The sequence below is a fragment of the Poecile atricapillus genome, chromosome 1, assembly GCF_030490865.1.
Source record: "Poecile atricapillus isolate bPoeAtr1 chromosome 1, bPoeAtr1.hap1, whole genome shotgun sequence".
Lineage (NCBI taxonomy): Eukaryota > Metazoa > Chordata > Aves > Passeriformes > Paridae > Poecile > Poecile atricapillus.
Window position 1 is genome coordinate 38,367,200 of NC_081249.1, and position 12,983 is coordinate 38,380,182.

Consider the following 12,983-nt stretch of genomic DNA (forward strand, 5'->3'; position numbering starts at 1 on the left):
CATAATAATAAACATAGTAAAAATATATTTCTTCTTCCCTGGCTCTCAACTTGGTCCTCTAACTAGAGGGTCATGACAAGAGTCACCCCTGCCACCCAGTCACAACTCACAGGAATTCTGATTGTCCTGGGAATAACAGATTTTTCTTCCAGTAAGCACAAATGTGCAGTTAGGTAAAAATCTAATTTTTTCTTCAGAGTTAAAGGGTGTAAGGCTCTCCAGGTCAGTTGACCTGGTGACACAGAGTGTCTGCCAACTTATTTCTTTGGTTTGACACAGCTCTACATTATTAAGGCCTGAAAGTCACTGCAATTCAAAGGCTAGGTTTAGAAACAAAGCCATCGCTGGTATGAATTCATTATTTCATAGATACATATTTATTGGAAATAAATATGAAAAATTTGGAAAGTGTTCTGCATTTGGCAGTACTTCCTCCAGCCAGAGAACGCTCATTTGCCAAAATCTGAGAGGCTGCTACTCACACTCACCTCTAGCTCACATCTGGGTACAGATCATTTTTTCAGGCATAATGTGATGGAATCTGTCCACATGTGATAGCAAACTGAAACAAGTGCACTCTATTCCAGTATCCCAGCTGGGAAAATTGCAATTTTAGTCCAAACACCTTCAGGGGTGTATGGCTCCTATTTACTTGTTGGTGTATGTGAAATAAACATTCAGCACGGCCAAAAGTCACAATGATCAATATCTGGATTATGCATTAGAATATGCAATACATTTTGAATTTTAATGGATCTTGAAATATCTTCTACACTTCAGTTGTTCATTTTTCATTGCAAAGGTCATGGATTCCAATATGATTAATGCATGAAAAATCTTCTGGTTAGATTCCATCAACATACCTTTCTTTGAGAGCAGCCCTCATTTCAGTATGCATTGAAACAGTCACAACATTTGTGATGCCAATATACATTTCCTTGTTAATTTTACTGGGCTGTGGGTTAAGCATTCAAATAGGAAAAAAAAACCCAAACACCAACCCTTTGAAGAGCTATAAACTAAACCTGGTCTTGAGTCACTGAGTTATTCTCTCAGTTCTGCCACAGATCTAACACAGAAGAAATGGTTGTGTCCATAGTCTGTAGGTGTTGTAGACAGTAAGCAGTAAGGGAGAAAAAAAATTCTTTTAAGAAGTTTTCTAGAATGAAAGCAGCAATAAAATTTAACTCTAAACTCTCCATTAAATACTCTAGCTTTCAAAAGAGGAAAAGAAAAACCCTTTCCTCTTCCCCACCAAAATAAAAGTAAAAATTACTGTTAATTGCATCATTACATTATTCCATAATTACTTTCATTTTGGAAAGACAAAAACCAAACAATAAGACCTCTTTTCTGAATTAAAGGAATTCTAACAGACATTTCAAAATAGCAGGCATGTATGATTTCCATGAATACCCTGAAAAGAAAATGTCTATCATCCACCCTCCCTCCCTGAAAAAAAAAAAAAAACAACAACAAAAAAACAGAACAACAGCAAAAAAAGCCTGACAAAAAACTTTCAAAGTGATAGTTATTTAGTTAGTATAAAGAATGCCATCTACCGGCAATAACAATAAGTAGCACTGTTTGTAAGTTGCTAGGTGGGGTAGGTTGCCACTTTCACACATTGCAAACAAGTCCTAAGGTCATTTCCTTAAAAAGAAATCTCTAAATTTGAAAGAAGGTGTTGTGTTCCAGGTTTCTCTTCAATGTCTATTCTTAATCGTTGCCTTATGTTTGGAAACAAGTCCCTAGTGGGGAATAACAGACTGGGTTCACAATCCACTTAGAAAGAGATTTTTTGTGAGTGTGGTTCCACAGCTTTATAAACATACACAGTACTAGCATAGTTACTGAATGGACAACTCTCACATTGAGAAGAAACAATCAAAGGATTGTTATTAACAAATTAACTCCAAGCACACAGTTCCTATGCTGGCCTGCATCAATGAGGCAGAAAATGCTGGTAAAAGATTCTTGAGTAAACTGATAAAGGGACCCCACCAGACACATAATTGCTCAATACTTTGTCCTACAAATTTCCAAAAGCGTTCATTGTTAAAGTGCTGTCATTTTAAAACATGTAATTAGGCAATGACTGATTTATATTCACTAAAGTAGATACTAATTATTTATTATAGGACATATGAGAATGAAAGGGTGCACATATTGCACTTTATAAAAAATTAGGAGCAGCATGTCTTCAGATACTCTTTCTTTAAAACCACAACTATGACCCATGAGAGAAAACAAACCCCACAAACCAACAAACAAACATACAAACAAAAAAAAAAATCCAAAACAACAACAACAAAAAAACCCCAAAGGCTCAAATAATAATAGCAATGTTTATTATCTGATTTTCCTGCCCCTCTCTGCTTCTATGTCTCAGAGGGACCAGATTGAGCCAGGATTATTATGTTTATGAAACAGCAGATTCTTGAATCTGGTATTTATCTGTCTTTCTGAAAAGCTGTATAATGTAAGACAGTGGTTTTGCTTGGTTTTACCCAACACTATGCTTTAAATTGTAGACCTGGAAAGCTGAGGCAATGGTAAATTTTACTGAAAGTATGATTTAATCAGAAGCACTTATTTTTGGGGTTACGTCTTCCTTTATTGGCTTTATGAAGTGTGATTAAGATGACAAACTAAAAAGAACAAAGACATGGACAAATATCTGACTTCAAGTATGCCATAAAATAATTTTCAGAACTGACAGAACTGACAAAGCTGTCTCCTGAAAGTATTCTGAGCACTGGACAAATGAAGGTGGCAAGGAAAGGGCAGAACATTTGAACCCACAGGCCTATTACTCAGAAAAACTTCAGCAGTTCCTGTAAAATAAGTACATTAGTGGCATTCAGGAAACAAAATGACATAATGTATTATGGCAATTTCTAGTTCCTCTTTGTGAAACCCTGTCTCAGAAAGAGAACCACAAACTTGGGGACAAATATTTTGACTGGGAAGAGGACTTTTATTAGCAATTTCTCAGTACGGAGATGAGCTTTCAGCATGACTTTTCTTGACCTTGAACTGTCCCTGGACTTTGCACAAGTTTTCTCCAGACATAAATTGCAGAAAACAAGTTTACCTTAGAGTTATTGCCCAAGATTTCATATAAATATTTAGACTTATAACTAACAAATATTTTAGGAAGTATTTAGGTTTTTATTTGTTAACTCTGTTTCCCACTATTCACTGATAACTGCAAAAACTCTCAACGACAGATCAAAAGTCAGTATTTCCCTCAACTGCACTTCTCTCTATGTTCCTTGTTTCCATTTAAAATGTTTAGTCCAGTCTCTACTCAGGTCTCACAATACATAAATATCTCTAAAAGCATGTAAAAGTAGGGAAACAATTCCACACATTTCTCTCTCAAGGGGCTGAAGCTGTCATTTCAGTTTTTCTATGCAAAGGAAGGATGCAACTGCTTATAAAACCACAGGGAACAAAATACTTTAAATCACTATCCACAAAAAAAATGTTGCTGAGTTTTAAAATAGGTGTTTGATGGACTTCTAAAATTCTAAAGAACATTTTTTACAGATATTCTTACTTAATACCAACTTACCAAATTTACTTTTTAGTTTTATCAGAAAAGAAAATGCTTCTTCAAGATACGGGGGTTTTTCCTTATAAATCATATATTGATCACACAAAAGCAACCTCTGAAAGTAATACAATAGAAGTTCAGCTTAAATATCAAGGTCATGTTGATTTGAATTCAGCATTTTCTAAATGTATTAACTTCTAAAAGTTTGTTGAAAGAAAGATGGACTTTTGTTCTTGATAGACAAGCTTACATACTTTGAAAATGAGATTAAATGACTTAATAAATTACCTTTATAGTGTTCTGACTCTTAGGAATACCTGCATCTCTAATGTACCAGTTGGCTTCATGCAAAGTTGGCAAACAGCACTTCAGAATTTAATAAAGCAGAACATAGCTATTGATATAAACATACAAGTCTATTTTTTGCTACCAGAAAAATAAAGTTGGCTTATCATTTTATTGCCTTTCTTCCTAACAGAATTTAAAGACATTTTTAATTTTTGTCCCTATGTGCTTCAAATACACTACAGATACACAGTTACCATGGGAGTGGAATAACTCATTTTGTAACATAAGTACAACACACCAAAATACTTGCAGAAAAATAAGGAACTCCTCAAACAAGAAATTATGAAACAGATAAGCAAGTAATCATTGATTAGGTTATAACCTGGTCAGGATTAAATCCAGTAAAGAAAAAAGGGTGCTGTGCTATTTTTACCACAGAAAGTTGGACCTCTAAAATTATTCTATCAAGTTCAGGCTTCCTTTCCAAAAAGCAGATCCTAGAAAAACACATCATGGTATTCACCAAAAATCTGAATGCCTGCAGTTCTTAACAGTTTTAAGTTTAAAAATTGGTTTTATTTGAATTTTCAGGATCTTTCAGATATTTCTAAGTAAAAATGTTCATAAGCATAAAATAAGAAAAAAACCAAATTCCTCAATCAGCCTGGAATGTATTAATCATCTGTCACACTATACAAAATTAATTTTGGGTCAGAACTGATCCACCTATTTTGCACAAGTTGCTGCCTTGAAGAAGGCACAGAGCAAGTAACAGGTTCAGAGTAAGAAGTGGGTCTTTGACATCGTCTGCTGGAAATTCTTTCATCTTTTCCTGAAGGCTTCCTAGATACCACACTAACCTCAGTGCAGAGAGAAATTCAGTCTTCATGAGAATAACCACAGTACAGTGTTTGATAGATGTCTCTTTCTTTGTGAATTAAATGGGACTGGTACAGTTCCCTGGCACTGAAGCCAATTGGGGTGGAAGAAATGGCATCTGTACTATCCAAGTGTCTTCCATGAAGGCAGCTTCATCCAGACCGCCTACTGGGACCAGTAACTAACCCACACCGATTCCTGAACTATTATCAGGAATTGTTTGGAGAGAATACCAGCTGGCACAGGGCAAAAGTGGCACAGTGGCTGTTCTATCAATCCCATTTTAGACAAGCAGCTTTCAGTGCCTCGGGGCGACCTGTAGAACTGTTTAACTTACTGGTATAGATGTCACTGCCAGGGCAGCTCAAAACACTCTACAAATGACTATTCAGGAAAAGGACTCTTATCTGTGTATCAACAGCAGAGGTTCCTTGCTCCAGCAGACTTCTATTACCTTTATTTATACTGTAGTAAGACATTATATTTGGGGTAAACAATTTTGTAAATTGCTGTGATTCGTAGAACCCAAATGCAGGCATCTAAAGGTTAGCCTGATAGTAATTCTTTTAAGGACAGTAGGATGAAACATGAATTATGACAATTCATCTTATAGTAGCACAGAAACATAGAAAAAATGGGCAAATCAATTCTGATTTAGAAATACTATCATTCCACCAAAACCAAAGGCTGAAGTATATTTTTATGTCTAGATAAATTCAGGGTGAACCTCATCCAGAACATTCTCCTGTGTTTACAATAGCTAGCTCCTATTTAACATGATGACTTGACTCTGTTGTGCACACACGAGTCAGTTCTGCATTTCCAAATGCAAGCTGACTCATGCACTAATGTTTCAATATACATACATTTCTTATGGTGATGAGTAAATATTTTGGACAATAGAAACTTTAATCTCAGTTTTTGCTTCACCGTACAACTTCATGACTTTACAGGAGATATTTGTTCTAGTAAACAAGCTGTGAAATCTAATCAGCTCTCACATAAACACTTGCACATATCTCAATGACTTCTTTTTTCCAACAGAGATTCTTTTGGAATATCTCCTGTTACTGTGATTAAACTAAGAATACTTGATGTACCAAAGTCAAGAGAGAAGGTACTTAAAGGTACTTTCATTTTAAATAGCTGTGTTGCTTCCACAAATGCAAAATGAACTTGCATCTGTGTCTCATGCTGTATGCATTGCAAAAGCATTCCTTCTTACAATTACCCTTGCACATTGCAATGAATAATTTTTTCATCAGTGTGAATTATTCCCATATCTCTGCAAGAACTCAAGACATTTATAAATCCTCACTTTTGGTCAGACATCACTTTCTGAAGTGAACCAAAATAGGATGACAATTTGGAGCAGCAAAAAATCTAAGCTACTTTAAAAATTATTATTAATTTTAATTTGCTATATCTTCTGGACAGACTGGAATGCACCACTTACATTCTATCTCCTTACAGATGAGTTTATTATATCAAAAGCAAGTATATTTAATGTATGTTAGCCATCCTTCAGCAAAAAACTAAAGAAACTTCAAATCTCTGACTGTCAGGATTTACTGCTTAAGAGTGTGCAGTTTCTCTGTCCAGCACTGACAACAATATATTTGTTTTCTAGGCTCTACAAGCACATACCATCCATCAGAGGCCTTGATGTGTTGTGGGTCTATGTGGCTCATTATCTAATCAAATGAAAGAGGCAGACCAGAAAAAAGATATAGAGGAAGTCTAGCATGAATGAGTGTCAGTCCAGTCCTTGATTAGGTAATAGCAATTATGATAATTACAGCAATCCACTACTGGAAAACATTCTAAAATTGCCGGCCTGTAGCAAAGTATAGCACTTGCAAGAATCCACTTATGCCTGAACATTTTGAATACTAACCATGTTCCTTCAGTTGTATAAAGCATAATTTGGCTTGCTAATTTAAGACAGTGATCTATTAAAAATATTAATATATAGGTGAATATATATTAATATATAGGTGAATTCTTCTAAAATATAGTCATCATCTACAGTTATAAATCTCACTGGAATACAAATAGAACAAACATTGAATATTTAACCCAAACTCACACACAGTATTAGGCAAAACTATTTCTCACATATTGTTTTTCTGGATAAGAATATCAATATTGAGACTTTTGTATTATATAAACAATAGGCAAATATGACTTTTCCCCCCCACAGTTTGCATTCTGTGTATTGCCTGCTCTGTTAAAGAAATCAAGTTCAAACAATTTGAAAAAAACAGGGGTGCCTGAAAAGAAGGCCTACTATGTCAAAAGATACTCTAACAATCACTAAATACTGACTTTTAGAAGAGCAAATGGGAGTCACACCAATTGAAATGGGTAGATAAAGGTAAAGAAAATTAATTAAGACTGGGATACGGAAGACACTATGTACAGAAGATAGCTAGCTGTCAGAAAGAAGGCAGTCCTGGTCTTCAAGGTCTTTCACAGACATCTTTCACAAATGAAAATCTTTACCAGAGAAAGAATTACAATTGAGAGAACAAGAATGAGGAAGACAACATCACACACAAAAAGAAGTTTTTAATGTGTCCAGAGGTGGTAGCATTTCAGACGCACAGACAGAAAAAATGAGGTATCTTTCATGTGGTCAGTGCTTACAGCCATCAGAAAAACACATTCTTCCCTGAGCAGTAAGTCTGCTATTTTATAGATTTGTGCCTTTTGTACCCTAACATTCTTACCCTTCATATTAACCTTACTTAAACCAGTGCCTCCAAATACACTCCAATAGGCATATGGATCATTAGAAGCAAAATCATGTAAGCTGGCTGTGATTAGCAAGGCCTCCAGCCTTGAGGCCTCCTTCAGCTCTAAGACTGTAAAGCTTCTTTTACATCCTTTCTTGATCAGGTGGTCTGTAGCAGACAGCTACCATGCTCATAATAAGTAATTACATATTAATATAACACCTATGAATAATCAGATATATCTTATGTAAATAATTGATCTAGCCTCTGGCATATTCATTTAAACATCAGATTTTTTTTGTCTTTTACTGCCTTTCATACTGGTGAGAATAAAATGAAACATATTTTAATGAAAACATGCTATATTGAAAAAGAGCATGTCAAATTATTCTCGTTGGTGAGGTGGCATTCATCGTTGTTATTCTACCAGCCACTGATGCCATGGTTTAAAGATTCCTTTCTTATACTGGGCTTTTATTCCATAGCATACATTCCTAAGTATCACCCTAAACCGGATATATTATTTTTCCTCAATTCTTTATTGCTTCTCAGAATTCTCACCATGAAAACAAGTGAGAAAATGCAGAACAGTAAAAAATCCTGTTACAGAATTACCTCACTGTTGGAATATCATCTACATCTCAGAAGCAGACATCTTCCAACACACCCTGCTTCTACCAGGACAGATTAAGAGAGCACTCATGCAGAAACAAAGTACTTCATGAAACATTTTTTTACTACTGAGTTATAAGCACTGCAATAAGTGTTCACTGAAGAAATGAAATGTTCTTCCCTTGGTACTTTTCTCCCTACTTGATGTCTCCCAAAAATACAACAGTATAAGGTAAAAACAACAGTAAGAAATGCTGTAGGTGGGTCACAAATAAGTACCTTTCTCTACAGAGAAAAACTGCAGTGCTGAGCTCCTGAACACTTTCTGATTTCAAAAAACCCTCAGAAAAATTAAAATTTAAAATTTGGAAGCTTTCCTAACAAAGACAGATTCCAGAGATTCTGCTTCAATTAAGAGAAAAAGGCTCAAACAGAGCCTGAATCAGAGAAGCCGTTTAAAATCAGTGATCTAAACTATTGATACACAAATCTAGAGTGGGATGCAACTATTTATTTATTTATTTTTCCTTAGACTTCAACAGGCAACAAGTGGAATGCAGTGTGTCTGTCCAGCATGTAAGAGTATTCCAAACTGTATAACAAATACTGTTATGCCAGCTCATTCAGTATTAAAGTAATAGCATAGCAAGAGTGCTTCTCTGCTTGAAGCACACAGATGTAGAAAGGAGCTCGATCTCAAAGTTGATGAGATGAAAGCCAGAGATGTGACACATGATTTGAATTTGTGTTCTGTTCTTGTTACACCAGCTAATAATGCTACTTGCTGCCAGGCTGTCGACTACAGTGCTTTAATTAAGACCTCCTTCAGAATGCAGGGGTCATGCAAAATGAATGAAAACAGCATGCCAAATTCAGAGATGATGTACATTAGAGTAATTTACACTTCAATTAAACAGCGCAATTTGCATAATAAGGGGCTGCAGTAAAGAGCTAGTAGCAGGGGTAGTAACCTAGATTTTACCTTAGGATTGTTTACACTTTTCTGCTTTGACCCCATCCTGTCATGTAGAAAGTGCAGTGAATTATTCAAGTAGTAACTTCTACTATCATCTCCCCTTACTAAGGCAACAAGCCATAGGCTTTAGAAGCAATGCTTTTCTATAAGCATCTACTAGATATAGGAAATTTTTTTAACAGTTTTGGCAATATCATACTAGAGAGAGACCCCAAAGTCCTTAATAACTGCACTTAGAACAAAAGGACAAGAACTGTAAGGTTATAAAACTACACTCAATGAGGTTCCAGTGGTAATAGAACAGAACTAGTTCTCATGATGTGACACATGCCACCAGCAGTCCTTCTACCCTTTTAAGGCATCATACCCAACTGTCAGGACTTATCTTTTGTAGAGATGAAAATATCATGATTACCACATTACAGTTTGTATATATTTTAAAATCTTAAACATATACTGAATGATGTCATTCAAAGATTTATATGGAGCTACAGTAGATAATGACCCAGCCCAAAATTTTTTACAAGCTGATTATTTTATGTCATATTTTCCATCAGTCATGTAAGGCTTCACGAAGGTCAGAAGACAGTTGCTTAGTTGCTGGTTTTAGGCAGGTATTCAGCAATTTTTTTTTATCTAGGTTCCATCCACTCTTGTCACTACACAGATAAAATTCTCTCATGTGTGCTACTCTTTCCTTCTGTGTATGTTCTCCATGTTGTATCACAGGAATCTACAGCAGTTGATACAAGAATTTGTATGCAATGAGATGTTTCAGAGCAGCATAAACTGTGTATTATGCAATAGGACACATGAGATGCTCCAGAAAAGGATAAAGTCTTTGCAGCAAGCACTGGCCAATGGCTCTGCTCTTTGGAGTCATCACTGACCTTTGCTTTCAGTCAGGAGATGGTATCTTGCCAGACTGGCAATAGCATTACAGAACATGAGGGATTGATTCCATGTCTTAGTTCACCAGAAGGAATCTTTAAGAATGCACTGAACGCTGCTGCTATTCCATTAGGTCAATCAAAATCTAATAGTTTTAAATACAGAAGCAGCAGCAAAGCTACTGCTGTCAGTAAACTTCATACAATACAATGCCATACAATTTTTGAACTAACGATTTAATAGTTTGAAAATGGGGCTTAAAGGCCTTTTCAAAAACAACAGAAATCTTCTTAAGTACAGAATCACAAAATCCCTTCATTTTTCAGTTAGCCAATGCTAGAGTACAAGTGTAAGCAAGAATATCACCAATAAAGAAATAGCTTCATTTTCTCCAAGTGGCAAATAAATAAAAGCAATTATAGAAAATATATTTAAATACTAAAAGATAATACTAGTATAAAGATTTTTCATTTATCTGGCTTTGGAAATCTGCCATTGAATGGCTGCATTCACCAAGGGTGAGGAAAACAAGATAATTTTTTAAAACCCCTCTCATCTATTATTCTCAAAACCTACTCTTTTTATTTTCAATTATCTTCCTGAAGGCTTTTTTATTAAAACTATTTTTAAATCTGCTTTGTAACTGAAGGGGAAACTCAAGTGAGTGATGTGCATTTTAAAGAGAATAGTGGTTTGTCTTTCCTCTCAATCCTGATAACAATATAGTAACTCTTTATTTCAAACCAAAATGATTTTTTGCTATGTCTTTTCCTTTATCTCTGACACTGGTCTTACTGTACAGTGTGTTCTTAAAAGTAACAGATTTTCACTGTGAAAAAAATGAAAGTATTACATCTACAGTTAAAAGTCATGCAGCAAGCTAAAAAAAAAAAGCAACACTCTTGGGAATCAAAGTGTAGAAGGAATTCTTCACTTTATATGAATGAAGATGCCTAGAATCACTCATCATCCTCAAAAGACTTTTGTAGGGAAAGTAATTTTTGGAAAGTACCTAATGTGTTTTTATTCCTAATTTTTTCTTGCTATCTTCTCTCTCTCTCTCTATATATATATATACCTTATATATAGCAGGAACTGCTGACGGTATAGACAGCCTGATTGATGTAACCGGGAGAATTTCTAATTCCTCTGTCTTTATAACACCATTTCAGCATGTAGACATTTCCCTTTACTACTCAGCATGTCAATATGAAGCCTTCTCTCTCCTTCACCTCCTGGAGCAGCTAAGAAATATAAGACCATGGTGTAATATTTTTTTTGGCAGCCTCTCAGCTCTCCCCACATGCTGAGCAGCACCCATGAAACAGCTTGTTATTCCAATGAGTGGGGAAAATCAAGAAAGGAATTACAGTCTAAAAACAAAGTTCACTATATCATCTACCTTCAGAAGAGTAAAATATATACTGAGAAAATATCATAACACTTTATAGATAATGATTATCTAATTTAGCTCTTTTTAACATGTTTTTAATGCTCTAAAATTTTTAATGCAACTTTTATATACCTCTGATACATTTAAGGTTACAAAAAAACCCACTTTTTTCACTGTTCTTTTTTTTTCCTATATCTTCTTTCTCTTGCTGAGATTACATGACTAATAGTTAAGGGAATCTGGGATTATCAAAATCTATGTGGAATGTGCCAATTCTCTTAGTTTTCATTACTATAAACAAAAAAAGTATCTAAATCTAAAAACAAAAGGTACAGATGAACAGAAAACATTCTTTAATGAAACACAATACATGGCAAAACTCCAAGTCCAGGGGGAAAAAAATACACTGTCCAGTAAAACACAGGTGAGTAGACTGAAGCATTTTCCCAATGTCTTACACAAAATTGTTCATAGAAATAAAACAAGATACTGCTTTCCATTTCTAAATGGAAGTTTTCATAGGGATTTTTTTTTTCAATCCTGGAATGCAGAATCTCTTGTTCCTTCATTACACCAGCTGTCTATCACAATTTGTCCTAAATTCACATATGTGCCTTTTGCACTCCTTGAACACCTTAGTGATCTCTTCTTGTTTAGAAGTCAAAGTTCAGTGAAAGCCACTGCCAATTAAGCCCTTTTTCCCCATAGATACTTCTTTTGAAAATTTTGACCAACAGATCACTCAGTCAAATTTTTTCACCTGAAAATTACCTATTTCACTGCCAGGATCTCAACAGGAGAACACTGCCGGCATCATTAAGCGTATTTTCAGAAAGCCAAAAAGGTAGAATTATTGTCATTAATGTTAAAATATTTACATTTACTTTTCGTATTATAACTAATTTTAAAAATTCAATACTATATATTTATTGAAATTAAAATTGTTTTTATGATTTTCATTCTTACTCTGTCATTTGACTTGCATAGAGAACAATGGAATTAAATCATAGAACTGACTCCAAGCTCTCAAGATATACAACTTTTAGTGAAGCAGATGAAAAAAGAGAAAGAGACATTCAGTATCCATAAGGACAGGAAAAAAAATAGATCCAGTATTAAAAAAATAAAAAAGTAAACCAAAAGTCAATGCTCTTTTCTTTTAGTTACCATGCTTGCAAGCATGAAAAATAAAATGCAGTTAATTCTCTACAGATGCCCATTTCCCAGCTACCTTGTAGCAAAAAATTCTGTTGCAAAATTTTTGTGGGAAAAGAGAGAGAAAACTAAGTGGACAACTGCAGCTTAATTAAGATAAGAGCAAGCAACTGTCTGTTAATACATAGTTCTTTTAAGATACTCCAAATGCTATATTTAGGAAGTAAATGAGCTGCTACACAATTACAGGGGGAAAATAATACAATTATCACAGAGATAACTTGGGTGGACAGCCTACAATTTTTGACTATGTTAGATAGTATTAGTGAAAGAATAAATCACAGATGAACTGACATTAAGGGTCAAACACAGTAATTCAAGAGAAGCTTTAGGCCTTTCCCAGAAAATACTTAAATGGGCAGAATTCATAACAACTTCAATTACCAGTTTTAGCAATATTCTATCTTGTATTTACTTTTCTCTCTTCTC

General features: G+C 34.8%; 1 protein-coding gene across 1 annotated transcript in view; it reads right to left on the bottom strand.

The window, feature by feature from the left end:
• ITGBL1 (integrin subunit beta like 1) overlaps positions 1-12,983 on the bottom strand; it is a 127,001-nt gene that overhangs the window by 44,337 nt on the left and 69,681 nt on the right. The gene's annotated exons all lie outside the window — the stretch shown is intronic.